Raw genomic sequence first — 13,765 nt, 5'->3', positions numbered from 1 at the left:
GAGGGTATTCCGAAGAACTCGGGATACGGGCGTCCTAAATACTCAACCATTTGTTTCAAATCCTTCTCGAACATTAGGTTTCCTCCATGGCCAAGTTGATAGGACTTGCAGGTGTACTCCATCTGTCAAGAATTATGATGAGTATGTTAGAGAAGTGAGTAGTGTGTCAAAATTTTATGTAGTAGTATAAGAAGAATAGAGCATAACTTTCTTATTTTGAAGAAGATCTCAAGGATAAGAGTGAGAATAAGTTTTCCTATATAATCACTTCATTTGTTTTGAAACTAAGTTTTTCAGACGTCCATTCTAACTAGGGTCTCCTAAGGTCAACAATGGCTCTGATACCAACTTGTCAACACCTGGATTTTTAAGTCCAGATGCCTATTATGCCATTCCTCGCAATCCCAGGAATATTATTTTTGCGAGACATAATAGATTGATATCACAACACATCATTCATTACATACCATAATAGTCTTACAAATAAAAAAAAGGATCACATGATCCAGTCTCATTACAATAATAGATGATCTATTGATCAATTACATAACACATAGCGGAAGCGAAGTAGCGTAGTAGTAGTCCATCTATTTCACGAGCAACTGTTGACGTCGGGAGTGATCCTAGTTGTCGTAGACGTCCCTGCTGTCCTTCTTCCGGGTTCGATACTCCTCTTCATAGTCCGGCCATTTGAATAGCCAGGGGACACAGCCGTGAGTACTTTTAAAGTACTCGCAAACTAATACTAATGTAATTACTAGCAACTATAGTAAGGGGGTTCTAAGCTCTAGTTTCATTTGCATAAAGCCAGTTTTATTTCGTAAGCACTTTAATAATCAAAGCCTCTTCATTTTACTAACTTTAACTCAAGCGGGAACATTAGTGTCATTCCCACATCCCAGGGGTGATTCAAAGTCAAAGTCACCTTTCAATTCAAGTCACAAGTCACCAATCATATTTTTAGAAAAATTCTGATGATGAAATAGTATGGCATTTCCAACTGTCCATGACCGCGGACGAGGCTATTCGAATAGGTTAAACTCTGCAGAGGTTGTACACTTGTGCCACAACAATTGCAATAGTTCGTCAAGGGTAACTGGCCCTGATTTATCGTACGCGGTACGCAAACTACCAATCCTAACCTTTCATTTACATACCCTAGTATAGGCACTTCTCCCCATGAGCTTGGCCTCCCGGTGAAGACCAACCGTCAACCCGGGAACTGCACAGGGCTTGGGTAGGACATTCACCTCATTTCACGTCATTTCACTTTCAATGGAGGCAGCCTCGGCATAACCCCTATGACGCTTGTTGATGTCTACGCCCCCTCCTTTTCCTGTAGACAGTGTTGGGCCTCCAAGAGCAGAGGTTTGTAGAACAGCAGCAAGTTTCCCTTAAGTGGATCACCCAAGGTTTATCGAACTCAGGGAGGAAGAGGTCAAAGATATCCCTCTCATGCAACCACCGCAACCACAAAGCAAGAAGTCTCTTGTGTCCCCAACACACCTAATAGGTGCACTAGTTCGGCGAAGAGATAGTGAAATACGGGTGGTATAAATAAGTAGTAGCAACGGCACCGGAAAAGTGCTTTGCCCAAGACGAGTAAACAAGCAGTAGTAACACAGCAGTAGTAACGCGGTGAAACGAGTAAACAAGCGAGCGATAGCGATATTTAGGAACAAGGCCTAGGGATCATACTTTCACTAGTGGACACTCTCAACTTTGATCACATAACGAGAATAGATAAATGCATACTCTACACTCTCTTGTTGGATGATGAACACCATTGCGTAGGATTACACGAACCCTCAATGCCGTAGTTAACAAGCTCCACAATTCAATGTTCATATTTAAATAACCTTAGAGTGCATGAAAGATCAACACGACTAAACCAAGTACTAACATAGCATGCACACTGTCACCTTCACACTATGTAGGAGGAATAGATCACATCAATACCATCATAGCAATAGTTAACTTCATAATCTACAAGAGATCAAAATCATAGCATACGCCAAGTACTAACATGGATGCACACACTGTCACCATTACACCGTGCAGGAGGAATAAACTACTTTAATAACATCACTAGAGTAGCACGCGGATAAATTGTGATACAAGACACATTGCAATCATAAAGAGATATAAATAAGCACCTCACTATGCCATTCATAACGAGTGAATAAGTATTACGTGAAATATAGCCTAAGAGACCCACACGGTGCACACACTGTCACCTTTACACACGTGGGACAAGGAGTCTCCGGAGATCACATAAGTAAAACTCACTTGACTAGCATAATGACATCTAGATTACAAGCATCATCATATGAATCTCAATCATGTAAGGCAGCTCATGAGATTATTGTATTGAAGTACATAGGAGAGAGATGAACCACATAGCTACCGGTACAGCCCCGAGCCTCGATGGAGAACTACTCCCTCCTCATGGGAGCAGCAGCGGTGATGAAGATGGCGGTGGAGATGGCAGCGGTGTCGATGGAGAAGCCTTCCGGGGGCACTTCCCCGTCCGGCGGCGTGCCGGAACAGAGACTCTCGTCCCCCGGATCTTGGCTTCGCGATGGCGGCGGCTCGGATGGTTTCTCGTACCGTGGCTTTTTCGTGTCGAGGTTTTAGGTCGAGGGGCTTTATATAGGCGAAGAGGCGGCGTCAGAAGGTCAACGGGGCGACGACACTATAGGGGGGCGCGGGCCCCCCCTTGGCCGCGCCGGCCTATGGTCTGGTGGGCCTGTGCCCCCCCCCTCTGGCGACTCTCGGGTGTTCTGGATGCTTCCGGGCAAAATAGGAACCTGGGCGTTGATTTCGTCCGATTCCGAGAATATTTCTTTACTAGGATTTCTGAAACCAAAAACAGCAGAAAACAGCAACTGGCCCTTCGGCATCTCGTCAATAGGTTAGTTCCAGAAAATGCACAAATATGACATAAAGTATGCATAAAACATGTAGATATCATCAATAATGTGGCATGAAACATAAGAAATTATCGATACGTCGGAGACGTATCAGCATCCCCAAGCTTAGTTTCTGCTCGTCCCGAGCAGGTAAACGATAAACAAAGATAATTTCTGGAGTGACATGCCATCATAAACTTGATCATACTATTGTAAGCATATGTAATGAATGCAGCGATCAAAACAATGGTAATGACATGAGTAAACAAATGAATCATATAGCAAAGACTTTTCATGAATAGTACTTTCAAGACAAGCATCAATAAGTATTGCATAAGAGTTAACTCATAAAGCAATAATTCAAAATAGAGGTATTGAAGCAACACAAAGGAAGATGAAGTTTCAGCGGTTGCTTTCAACTTATAACATTTATATCTCATGGATATTGTCAACATAGAGTAATATAATAAGTGCAATATGCAAATATGTAGGAATCAATGCACAGTTCACACAAGTGTTTGCTTCTTGAGATGGAGAGAAATAGGTGAACTGACTCAACAATAAAAGTAAAAGAATGGTCCTCCAAAGAGGAAAGCATCGATTGCTATATTTGTGCTAGAGCTTTGATTTTGAAAACAAGAAACAATTTTGTCAACGGTAGTAATAAAGCATATGTATCATGTAAATTATATCTTACAAGTTGCAAGCCTCATGCATAGTATACTAATAGTGCCCGCACCTTGTCCTAATTAGCTTGGACTACCGGATCATCGCAATACACATGTTTTAACCAAGTGTCACAATGGGGTACCTCCATGCCGCACTGTACAAAGGTCTAAGGAGAAAGCTCGCATTGGATTTCTCGCTATTGATTATTCTCAACTTAGACATCCATACCGGGACAACATAGACAACGAGATAATGGACTCCTCTTTTATGCATAAGCATGTAACAACAATTAATTTTCTCATTTGAGATTGAGGATATTGTCCAAAACTGAAACTTCCACCATGAATCATGGCTTTAGTTAGCGGCCCAATGTTCTTCTCTAACAATATGCATGCTTAACCATAAGGTGGTAGATCTCTCTTACTTCAGACAAGACGGACATGCATAGCAACTCACATGATATTCAACAAAGAATAGTTGATGGCGTCCCCGAAACATGGTTATCGCACAACAAGCAACTTAATAAGAGATAAAGTGCATAAGTACATATTCAATACCACAATAGTTTTTAAGCTATTTGTCCCATGAGCTATATATTGTAAAGGTGAAGAGTGGAAATTTAAAGGTAGCACTCAAGCAATATACTTTGGAATGGCGGAGAAATACCATGTAGTAGGTAGGTATGGTGGACACAAATGGCATAGTGGTTGGCTCAAGGATTTTGGATGCATGAGAAGTATTCCCTCTCGATACAAGGTTTAGGCTAGCAAGGTTATTTGAAACAACCACAAGGATGAAGCGGTGCAGCAAAACTCACATAAAAGACATATTGTAAACATTATAAGACTCTACACCGTCTTCCTTGTTGTTCAAACTCAATACTAGAAATTATCTAGACCTTAGAGAGACCAAATATGCAAACCAAATTTTAGCATGCTCTATGTATTTCCTCATTAATGGGTGCAAAGCATATGATGCAAGAGCTTAAACATGAGCACAACAATTGCAAGTATCATATTACCCAAGACATTATAGCAAATTACTACATGTATCATTTTCCAATTCCAACCATATAACAATTTAACGAAGAAGAAACTTCGCCATGAATACTATGAGTAGAGCCTAAGGACATACTTGTCCATATGCTACAGCGGAGCGTGTCTCTCTCCCATACAATGAATGCTAGGATCCATTTTATTCAAACAAAACAAAAAACAAAAACAAACCGACGCTCCAAGCAAAGCACATAAGATGTGATGGAATAAAAATATAGTTTCAGGGGAGGAACTCGATAATATTGTCGATGAAGAAGGGGATGCCTTGGGCATCCCCAAGCTTAGACGCTTGAGTCTTCTTAGAATATGTAGGGGTGAACCACCGGGGCATCCCCAAGCTTAGAGCTTTCACTCTCCTTGATCATATTGCATCATACTCCTCTCTTGATCCTTGAAAACTTCCTCCACACCAAACTTAGAACAACTCATTAGAGGGTTAGTGGACAATAAAAATTAACATGTTCAGAGGTGACACAATCATTCTTAACACTTCTGGACATTGCATAAAGCTACTGGACATTAATGGATCAAAGAAATTCATCCAACATAGCAAAAGAGGCAATGCGAAATAAAAGGCAGAATCTGTCAAAACAGAACAGTTCGTATTGACGAATTTTATCGAGGCACCAGACTTGCTCAAATGAAAATGCTCAAATTGAATGAAAGTTGCGTACATATCTGAGGATCACTCACGTAAATTGGCATAATTTTCTGAGTTACCTACAGCGAAAACAACCCAGATTCGTGACAGCAAAGAAATCTGTTTCTGCGCAGTAATCCAAATCTAGTATGAACTTTTCTATCAACTACTTTACTTGGCACAATAAAACACTAAACTAAGATAAGGAGAGGTTGCTACAGTAGTAAAAAACTTCCAAGACACAAATATAAAACAAAGTACTGTAGCAAAATAAACACATGGGTTATCTCCCAAGAAGTTCTTTCTTTATAGCCATTAAGATGGGCTCAGCAGTTTTAATGATGCACTCGCAAGAAATAGTATTTGAAGCAAAAGAGAGCATCAAGAGGCAAATTGAAAACACATTTAAGCCTAACATGCTTCCTATGCATAGGAATCTTGTAAATAAACAAGTTCATGAAGAGCAAAGTGACAAGCATAGGAAGATAAGACAAGTGTAGCTTCAAAAATTTCAGCGCATAGAGAGGTGTTTTAGTAACATGAAAATTTCTACCACCATATTTTCCTCTCTCATAATAATGTCCAGTAGCAACATGAGCAAACTCAACAATATAACTATCACATAAAGCATTCTTATCATGAGTCTCATGCATAAAATTATTACTACTCCCAACATAAGCATAGTCATATTTATTAGTTGTAGTGGGAGCAAATTCAACAAAGTAGCTATCATTATTATTCTCATCATCAAATATAGGAGGCATATTGTAATCATAATCAAATTCACTCTCCATAGTAGGTGGCACCAAAAGACTACTATCGTTATAATCATCATAAATAGGAGGCAAAGTATCATCAAAGAAAATTTCCTCCTCAATGCCCGGGGGACTAAAAAGATCATGCTCATCAAAACCAGCTTCCCCAAGCTTAGAATTTTCCATAGCATTAGCAACAATAGTGTTCAAAGCATTCATATTAATAACATTCCCATTAGCATGCATATAAAGTTCCATGGGTTTTTTAATTTTCTCTTCAAACACATCATGTCCTAATTCAAGATAAAGTTCATAAAGATCTCTCATATTTTTGTTGTTTTCCATTATGCCTAACTAGTGTAAACAAGAAACAAAAAGATGCAATTGCAGGATCTAAAGGAAATAGCTTCGAGCACAAACACAATGGCGCCGAGAAAAGTATCGTTACCTGGAACCGAAGTATGAGTGCCTTTTACCTTTCCTCCCCGGCAACGGCGCCATAAAATAGCTTGATGTCTACGCCCCCTCCTTTTCCTGTAGACAGTGTTGGGCCTCCAAGAGCAGAGGTTTGTAGAACAGCAGCAAGTTTCCCTTAAGTGGATCACCCAAGGTTTATCGAACTCAGGGAGGAAGAGGTCAAAGATATCCCTCTCATGCAACCCTGCAACCACAAAGCAAGAAGTCTCTTGTGTCCCCAACACACCTAATAGGTGCACTAGTTCGGCGAAGAGATAGTGAAATACGGGTGGTATAAATAAGTAGTAGCAACGGCACCCGGAAAAGTGCTTTTCCCGGGACGAGTAAACAAGCGGTAGTAACGCAGCGAGTAGTAACGCAGGTGAAACAATAAACAAGCGGCGATAGCGATATTTAGGAACAAGGCCTAGGGATCATACTTTCACTAGTGGACACTCTCAACTTTGATCACATAACAGAATAGATAAATGCATACTCTACACTCTCTTGTTGGATGATGAACACCATTGCGTAGGATTACACGAACCCTCAATGCCGGAGTTAACAAGCTCCACAATTCAATGTTCATATTTAAATAACCTTAGAGTGCATGAAAGATCAACACGACTAAACCAAGTACTAACATAGCATGCACACTTGTCACCTTCACACTATGTAGGAGGAATAGATCACATCAATACCATCATAGCAATAGTTAACTTCATAATCTACAAGAGATCAAAATCATAGCATACGCCAAGTACTAACATGGATGCACACACTCGTCACCATTACACCGTGCAGGAGGAATAAACTACTTTAATAACATCACTAGAGTAGCACGCGGATAAATTGTGATACAAGACACATTGCAATCATAAAGAGATATAAATAAGCACCTCACTATGCCATTCATAACAGTGAATAAGTATTCTGTGAAATATAGCCTAAGAGACCCACACGGTGCACACACTGTCACCTTTACACACGTGGGACAAGGAGTCTCCGGAGATCACATAAGTAAAACTCACTTGACTAGCATAATGACATCTAGATTACAAGCATCATCATATGAATCTCAATCATGTAAGGCAGCTCATGAGATTATTGTATTGAAGTACATAGGAGAGAGATGAACCACATAGCTACCGGTACAGCCCCGAGCCTCGATGGAGAACTACTCCCTCCTCATGGGAGCAGCAGCGGTGATGAAGATGGCGGTGGAGATGGCAGCGGTGTCGATGGAGAAGCCTTCCGGGGCACTTCCCCGTCCCGGCGGCGTGCCGGAACAGAGACTCCTGTCCCCCAGATCTTGGCTTCGCGATGGCGGCGGCTCTGGATGGTTTCTCGTACCGTGGCTTTTTCGTGTCGAGGTTTTAGGTCGAGGGGCTTTATATAGGCGAAGAGGCGGCGTCAGAAGGTCAACGGGGCGACGACACTATAGGGGGGCGCGGGCCCCCCCTTGGCCGCGCCGGCCTATGGTCTGGTGGGCCTGTGCCCCCCCTCTGGCGACTCTCGGGGTGTTCTGGATGCTTCCGGGCAAAATAGGGACCTGGGCGTTGATTTCGTCCGATTCCGAGAATATTTCTTTACTAGGATTTCTGAAACCAAAAACAGCAGAAAACAGCAACTGGCCCTTCGGCATCTCGTCAATAGGTTAGTTCCAGAAAATGCACAAATATGACATAAAGTATGCATAAAACATGTAGATATCATCAATAATGTGGCATGAAACATAAGAAATTATCGATACGTCGGAGACGTATCACTTGTTCATAGGGAACCCATACTAAAATACATAAGTTTCCAGTCAAGCCTTACCCAGATTCAGGTATTGTGGGGGTACTTAAGAATTGGAATGGTATCGCATCCGAACCCAACCATCAGTTTTGTAAAATTCACCAAGTCATTCACAAGTCATATTCACCTTCAAAATCTCTCAATAGAATGACTCATCATTCCAAGGTTTTCAAAGTCATTTCATTTCACAAGTTCCCATCTAGAGTAGTCACTTTTAATGTTTTAGCACTAGCAACTAGTTATGAGGGGTGCTAAATAACTTATAGCTTTCTAGGCTAAGTGTGATGCTCTTGTACTACTCCATAACTAAACCAAGTGAATCATAAATCAAAAAGTAACTTTGATAAATAAAATCCAATAAAGCTTGTAAAGTAAAAACTTGGGATAGGATCATAAAGTAAAATGTAATGGTGCCTTGCTCTTGTAGAGCTTTGCACTTTACAAGAATATGAGCTTGCAACAATATAACTTGCATTAGCTAGCTTGCATTGGTAATAGCTTGCCTTGGTTGGTGAGGTGATCAAAGTTTTCTTCTTCCTCTTGGTAGAAGACCTCTTCCTCTTTATAGTCTCCGGTACTAGCGTCTATAAACGAATACGAGGATACAATCACCAAACAATACTTAAGTAGACTTAATTAGCCTTAATGTCTCACTCAAAATGATCTAGCATCATCACTTGATATTTATCCAAAATTATGCTAGGGTTTCCTTATTTAGTATTAGGAAAATAATTTCCTCCCGTTGAAATGTTGATTAGGGTTTCTCTTTAGTTTGGGAGAAATAATTTCCTCTCATTGAATCTTGTTAAGATTTTATCTTCTCAAATAACCATGTATGATCACATGTTGACCAAGGTCAACACTTCACACTTATCATTTGAGAAAAATGATTTAAATGGGATTCATCATCTCATGCCATTTAAACAACTATATAATTTAAGATCCTCAAGTGAGCAATTATGAGACCAAGCCACTAAGGTCCTCACATTACTTCATAACACTTGGGAAGGTGATTTAAATGAGGTGCTACACCTCATAGAGTTGAAATCCTAAATTTTGAAATAGTTGGAAATGGGCTAGAATTGAATACATAGCTAATATTTTGCTCTAGCCCATGATCATGTACAGAAACCATATCATATTTTCAAATAGTAAATTAGAGGGGTTGAAATTTGAATTATAGCAATTGTATTCACTTCAAAATTCATTAGGGTTGATTTTATAAATTTATTTGAAGTCTGAAAAGTCTCTGACTTATTATTTTTGCTATTCAAATTATAGAAAAGCTATGAGGTTGAAACTAGTGCGGTTAGTTAGATCATTTCGTAAGGATTCTGGAACATTTTGAATCACCAAATTTGGACTTGTAGATTTGAAACTATTTATTCTAGCAAAGGACCAGTATTGAATTTCACTGAATCAAATTAATTCGAAAATGGACTAATGGGCTAGGCGGGAAAGCAAATGGGCCTAAATGGTTTGAAATGGGGGAAAGCCAGCCCAATAGTGTTTCTCACGCCGCGGGCCTCCTGACAGGGTGGGGCCTGCGCGTTGGGCCAGGAGAAGCAGAAAAATATTACCCTCAGCCTTGCTAGCATATTCACGGTACCCGACGAATTGGGCACCGAAGCGGATGAATTCCTTAATCAAAGGCTGATAAAGAAAGATAGAGAAAGAAAGCTTCAATATAGTCAAAAGCTTGACAGCACAAAATGAAAAGAAGCAAACAATGAAAAAACCGATAGCATCAGAAAGTATTTAGGGACTTACATCATCCAAAAGAGGAGTCGAGGAGCTACCCAATTGTAAGGCAGGCTCCGTGATTGATTCAACCCTCGCCCTTTTTGGCGAAGGGACATGGGGGCTTGCAGGAGGAGTAGGCTGTTGAGGAGGCGAAGATTCTTCTCCTTCAACGTGCACTTCAGAAACAACTAAAGTATGCGACGTACTCGTTCGAGCAGTCGCATCAATAGCTTGCGCCTCTTCCTCGTCACCACTACAGTAAAATGGCGACAGTATAAGAAGCAAGATAGACACCAAACGTTAAGAGCAAAAACAGTAAGAAGCAAGGGGTAACTTACGAGCTGACGAGGGCATCAAGGTATGGATCGAAAGCTGCCTTCCGATTTGAAGGAGCAGCTTCTTCGGCTTTGGAGGTGCCGGAATCTTCGACGTCGTCCCTTTTCCTTTTGTTCCTTGGAGAAACAGCAGGAGGAAGGGAATGTGTCGAGGCAGTGGCCTCAGAATCAGCGTCTTTTTCAGAAGAAGCCGCGGATTTGTGAGAACCCGCGACTTCACTTTCAGGGCGCGAGGTACCCTGGTTGTCATCATCGACAACGGTACGGTCCTCAACCTCTCCACCCTCAGGAAGAGGAGGAAGAGAAGCAAGAACATGGTGGTCCTGAGAAAAAACAAAGAAAGAGTGTCGATAAAAAACGATGTTGTGCAAAAAGCTAAAAAGATAGCAGTCGACAAATAGTAAAATTTGAGGAGACAATATAGCAAACAAGAGGAAAAATTACCTCGGGGAGGGGATTGGCGCCACTATATGGCGTAATGCGGCAAGAAGATGGAATTGGATCCTTCTTGCTGAGCGATGAGATTCTTCGGATAAGCTTCTCAAAATCCTTCAGAGGAAGATCTTTTGAGAGCCTGTCGACGTCTTTTTCACCAACATACTTCCAGAGGGGATTTTTGCGAGCCTGGAGAGGCTGCACTCTAATCCTAAGGAAATACGATGTGATCTCAATACCCGACAGCTCCTTGCCGCGGGTGTTTTGTAGCTCGTGGATGCGAGTCATCAGCGCTTCAGTCGCAAATTTCTCAGCTTCGGTAACTTCGGCATCCCAAGAACGGCGGCGAAGGATTTTGGCTTCTCCGTCAGAAGGGGCGATGTTGTCCTCCACTGGATTGGAGCTTTCTTCGTGTACATACAGCCACCTCTTCCGCCAACCTTGGACAGAGTCGGGGAATTTGACGTCGAAATATTCGACGTCAGAGCGAACACAGATAACAACACCGCGAATATTGTAGGCGACGTTGTGGGAGCCATTACGGCGGAGGCAGAAGATACGCTTCCACAGAGCCCAATTAGGTTGGACCCCGAGGAAGCACTCACACAATGTGATAAAAATCGACATGTGGAGAATGGAATTGGGCGTCAACTGATGCAGTTGAAGCCCATAGACAAACAAAAGACCCCGCAGAAACTCGTGGATTGGGGGAGAAAGACCTCGGATGAGGTGGTCAACAAAACTGACCCGATACTCGATTGGAGGCCTTGGATAGCTCTCCTCCTTGGGGAAGCGGAGGGAGTTCTCCTTCTTGTTGAACCCCATCTTCTTCAGTAGGTTCATATCTTGGGCGGAGATCTTGGATCTTTCCCATTCGGCACTTCCCAGATCCGCCGTCACCATCTTGGACTCCGGATTGTTGTGCCTGGTCAAACGGGCGCGCGGTGGCATCAATGAGCCTAGCGGAGAAGCGTGTGAGTGTGGTGGAGCGCTTAAAGCAATGAGAGCAATGGAGGATTTTGCAGAGGAGAAGCAAAGGTGCGGCGCGAGCGAAAGGACTAGAGGAGGAAGACGATGCCTTTTATAGAGGTGCGGTGAATCGACGCACCGTTGGATTGAGAGATTGCGGGACAGATGGTGTACACGTGGACAAGGTGTAAAAAGTATTTTCATACAGACGAGAAAGCACAGGCGCTACAGTACGTGCGCCAGGAAAAGCGGAGGACGTGTGTCCCCCACTTGCGTGACGTGTCAATACGATGTGTAATTTGGGCCCGCAAGGCTGTGAGAGAGAACTTCTCGCGTTTTCCAGGAACAGCGGTCGTGGCTATCGTCAGCAGTGATGTCACATTAACAAGAGGAAGTTTCGACTAAGCAGCTTCATAAAAAAAGGGCGATAGCAGAGGATTATGGACTATTTTGAGAGCTTTTGATCAAATACAAGTTTTTGATCAAATGCTCGGGGGCTACTTTGGAAAAATGAAAAATTCGAGAAAGACAAAATAGAAATGGCGAGAGCCTATGATCAAATACAAGTATTTGCTCATAGCCTCGGGGGCTACTCCCATCGGGAGCGCTGTTCGCGCACCCGAGAGATTTGAAAAATTATGCGACACGTGAAAAATATAGCGACATAGGGCGTGGAGCCTACACCCAAGCACAAGTCCTTGGTTGTAGCCTCGGGGGATACTCCCATCGGGAACGCTGTTCGCGTGCCCGATGAAATTATAAAAAAAGAGAAAAGAGAGAGAGAAAAAGAAGTAGAAAAAGTGAGCATATTTCGAGTTATATACATAACTCTACATATACTCCCATCGGGAGAGAAATATAAGTCATCCGTTGACTCAATAAAATGTGTTATTCCAACAGCCGAAAAAGCACTCGACAATATATTCTCAGAACGCCAAAGTTGCGAACAATTTCTGAATGCCGCAAAACTTTGCGATGGTTAGACCCCGGATCCGTTCTGTGTGGCGTGGCGCCGTCTCTGACGTCGGTTTGCTACTTTTATCCGTATCAACAAATACGAAGAAAAATCCTAACGGACGCGTTAGGTACCCGATAAATATGACTGGGACTCGACAGAATGGTAAGACCTTAAGCGGCACCTGTCGAAGTTTACACCGATATCCCGAGATCATGTCCAGGGACGTGATCTTGAAGTAGGTTTTTGCGGATTGCCATTAGAGCAGTTAACTAGTACCTGATCCGTCAGATGAACTAGCCCCAACTACCATTATCCCTGTACAATATAGAAATTTGTATGCAAAAATATGTGATAAAATTCAGAGTTATCGAATAAATATAAAGGTGGAGATTTTCCTTGACTCTACGATTCAAGCAAAATCTCGGGGGCTACTGACATAGGCATCCCCAATGGGCCTGCCGAAGATGGTACCCGGGGTTTACTGAAGGCCCACGACCCGAAGGATAAGAAGAATTCAGAAGCGTAACTTGCTAGTTAAGGAAAGCTAGAGTTGTATTAGGAGAGAACACTTGTAATATTGCGGGAGGAGTTGGAAACCTTCCCGAACTCTGTATCTTGTACATCACAAATCCCTCGGCTCCACCTCCTATATAAGGGGGAGTCGAGGGACAAAGAAAGCATCGATTCATTGTCTCACAAACCCTAGTTTTCATATCGTCGAGTACTTTTCGGCTGAAACCTTCGAGATCTACTTGCCCTCTACTTCTAACTAAACCCTAGTCTACAACCCGTAGGCATTGACAAGTTAATCCTTTGTCAGCAAGGGCCTTCATCCTGTGGAAGTACACGTTGATCGTCTGATCGTGCTTCTTCAATTCCGCCATCTGTTGGCGAATGCCGGAGGAGCGAGCAATGGACGTGGATGCAAACACACCATTGAGAGTTTCCCACGCCCCCCGAGAAGAGTTGGTGAACATCACCATCCCAAGTACGCCTTCGGTCATGGACGAGACGAACACCGAGAGAATGGACTGGTCT

The sequence above is a fragment of the Lolium rigidum genome, chromosome 6, assembly GCF_022539505.1.
Source record: "Lolium rigidum isolate FL_2022 chromosome 6, APGP_CSIRO_Lrig_0.1, whole genome shotgun sequence".
Lineage (NCBI taxonomy): Eukaryota > Viridiplantae > Streptophyta > Magnoliopsida > Poales > Poaceae > Lolium > Lolium rigidum.
The sequence above is the reverse complement of the archived record's forward strand: the minus strand, read 5'-3'. Positions refer to the sequence as shown.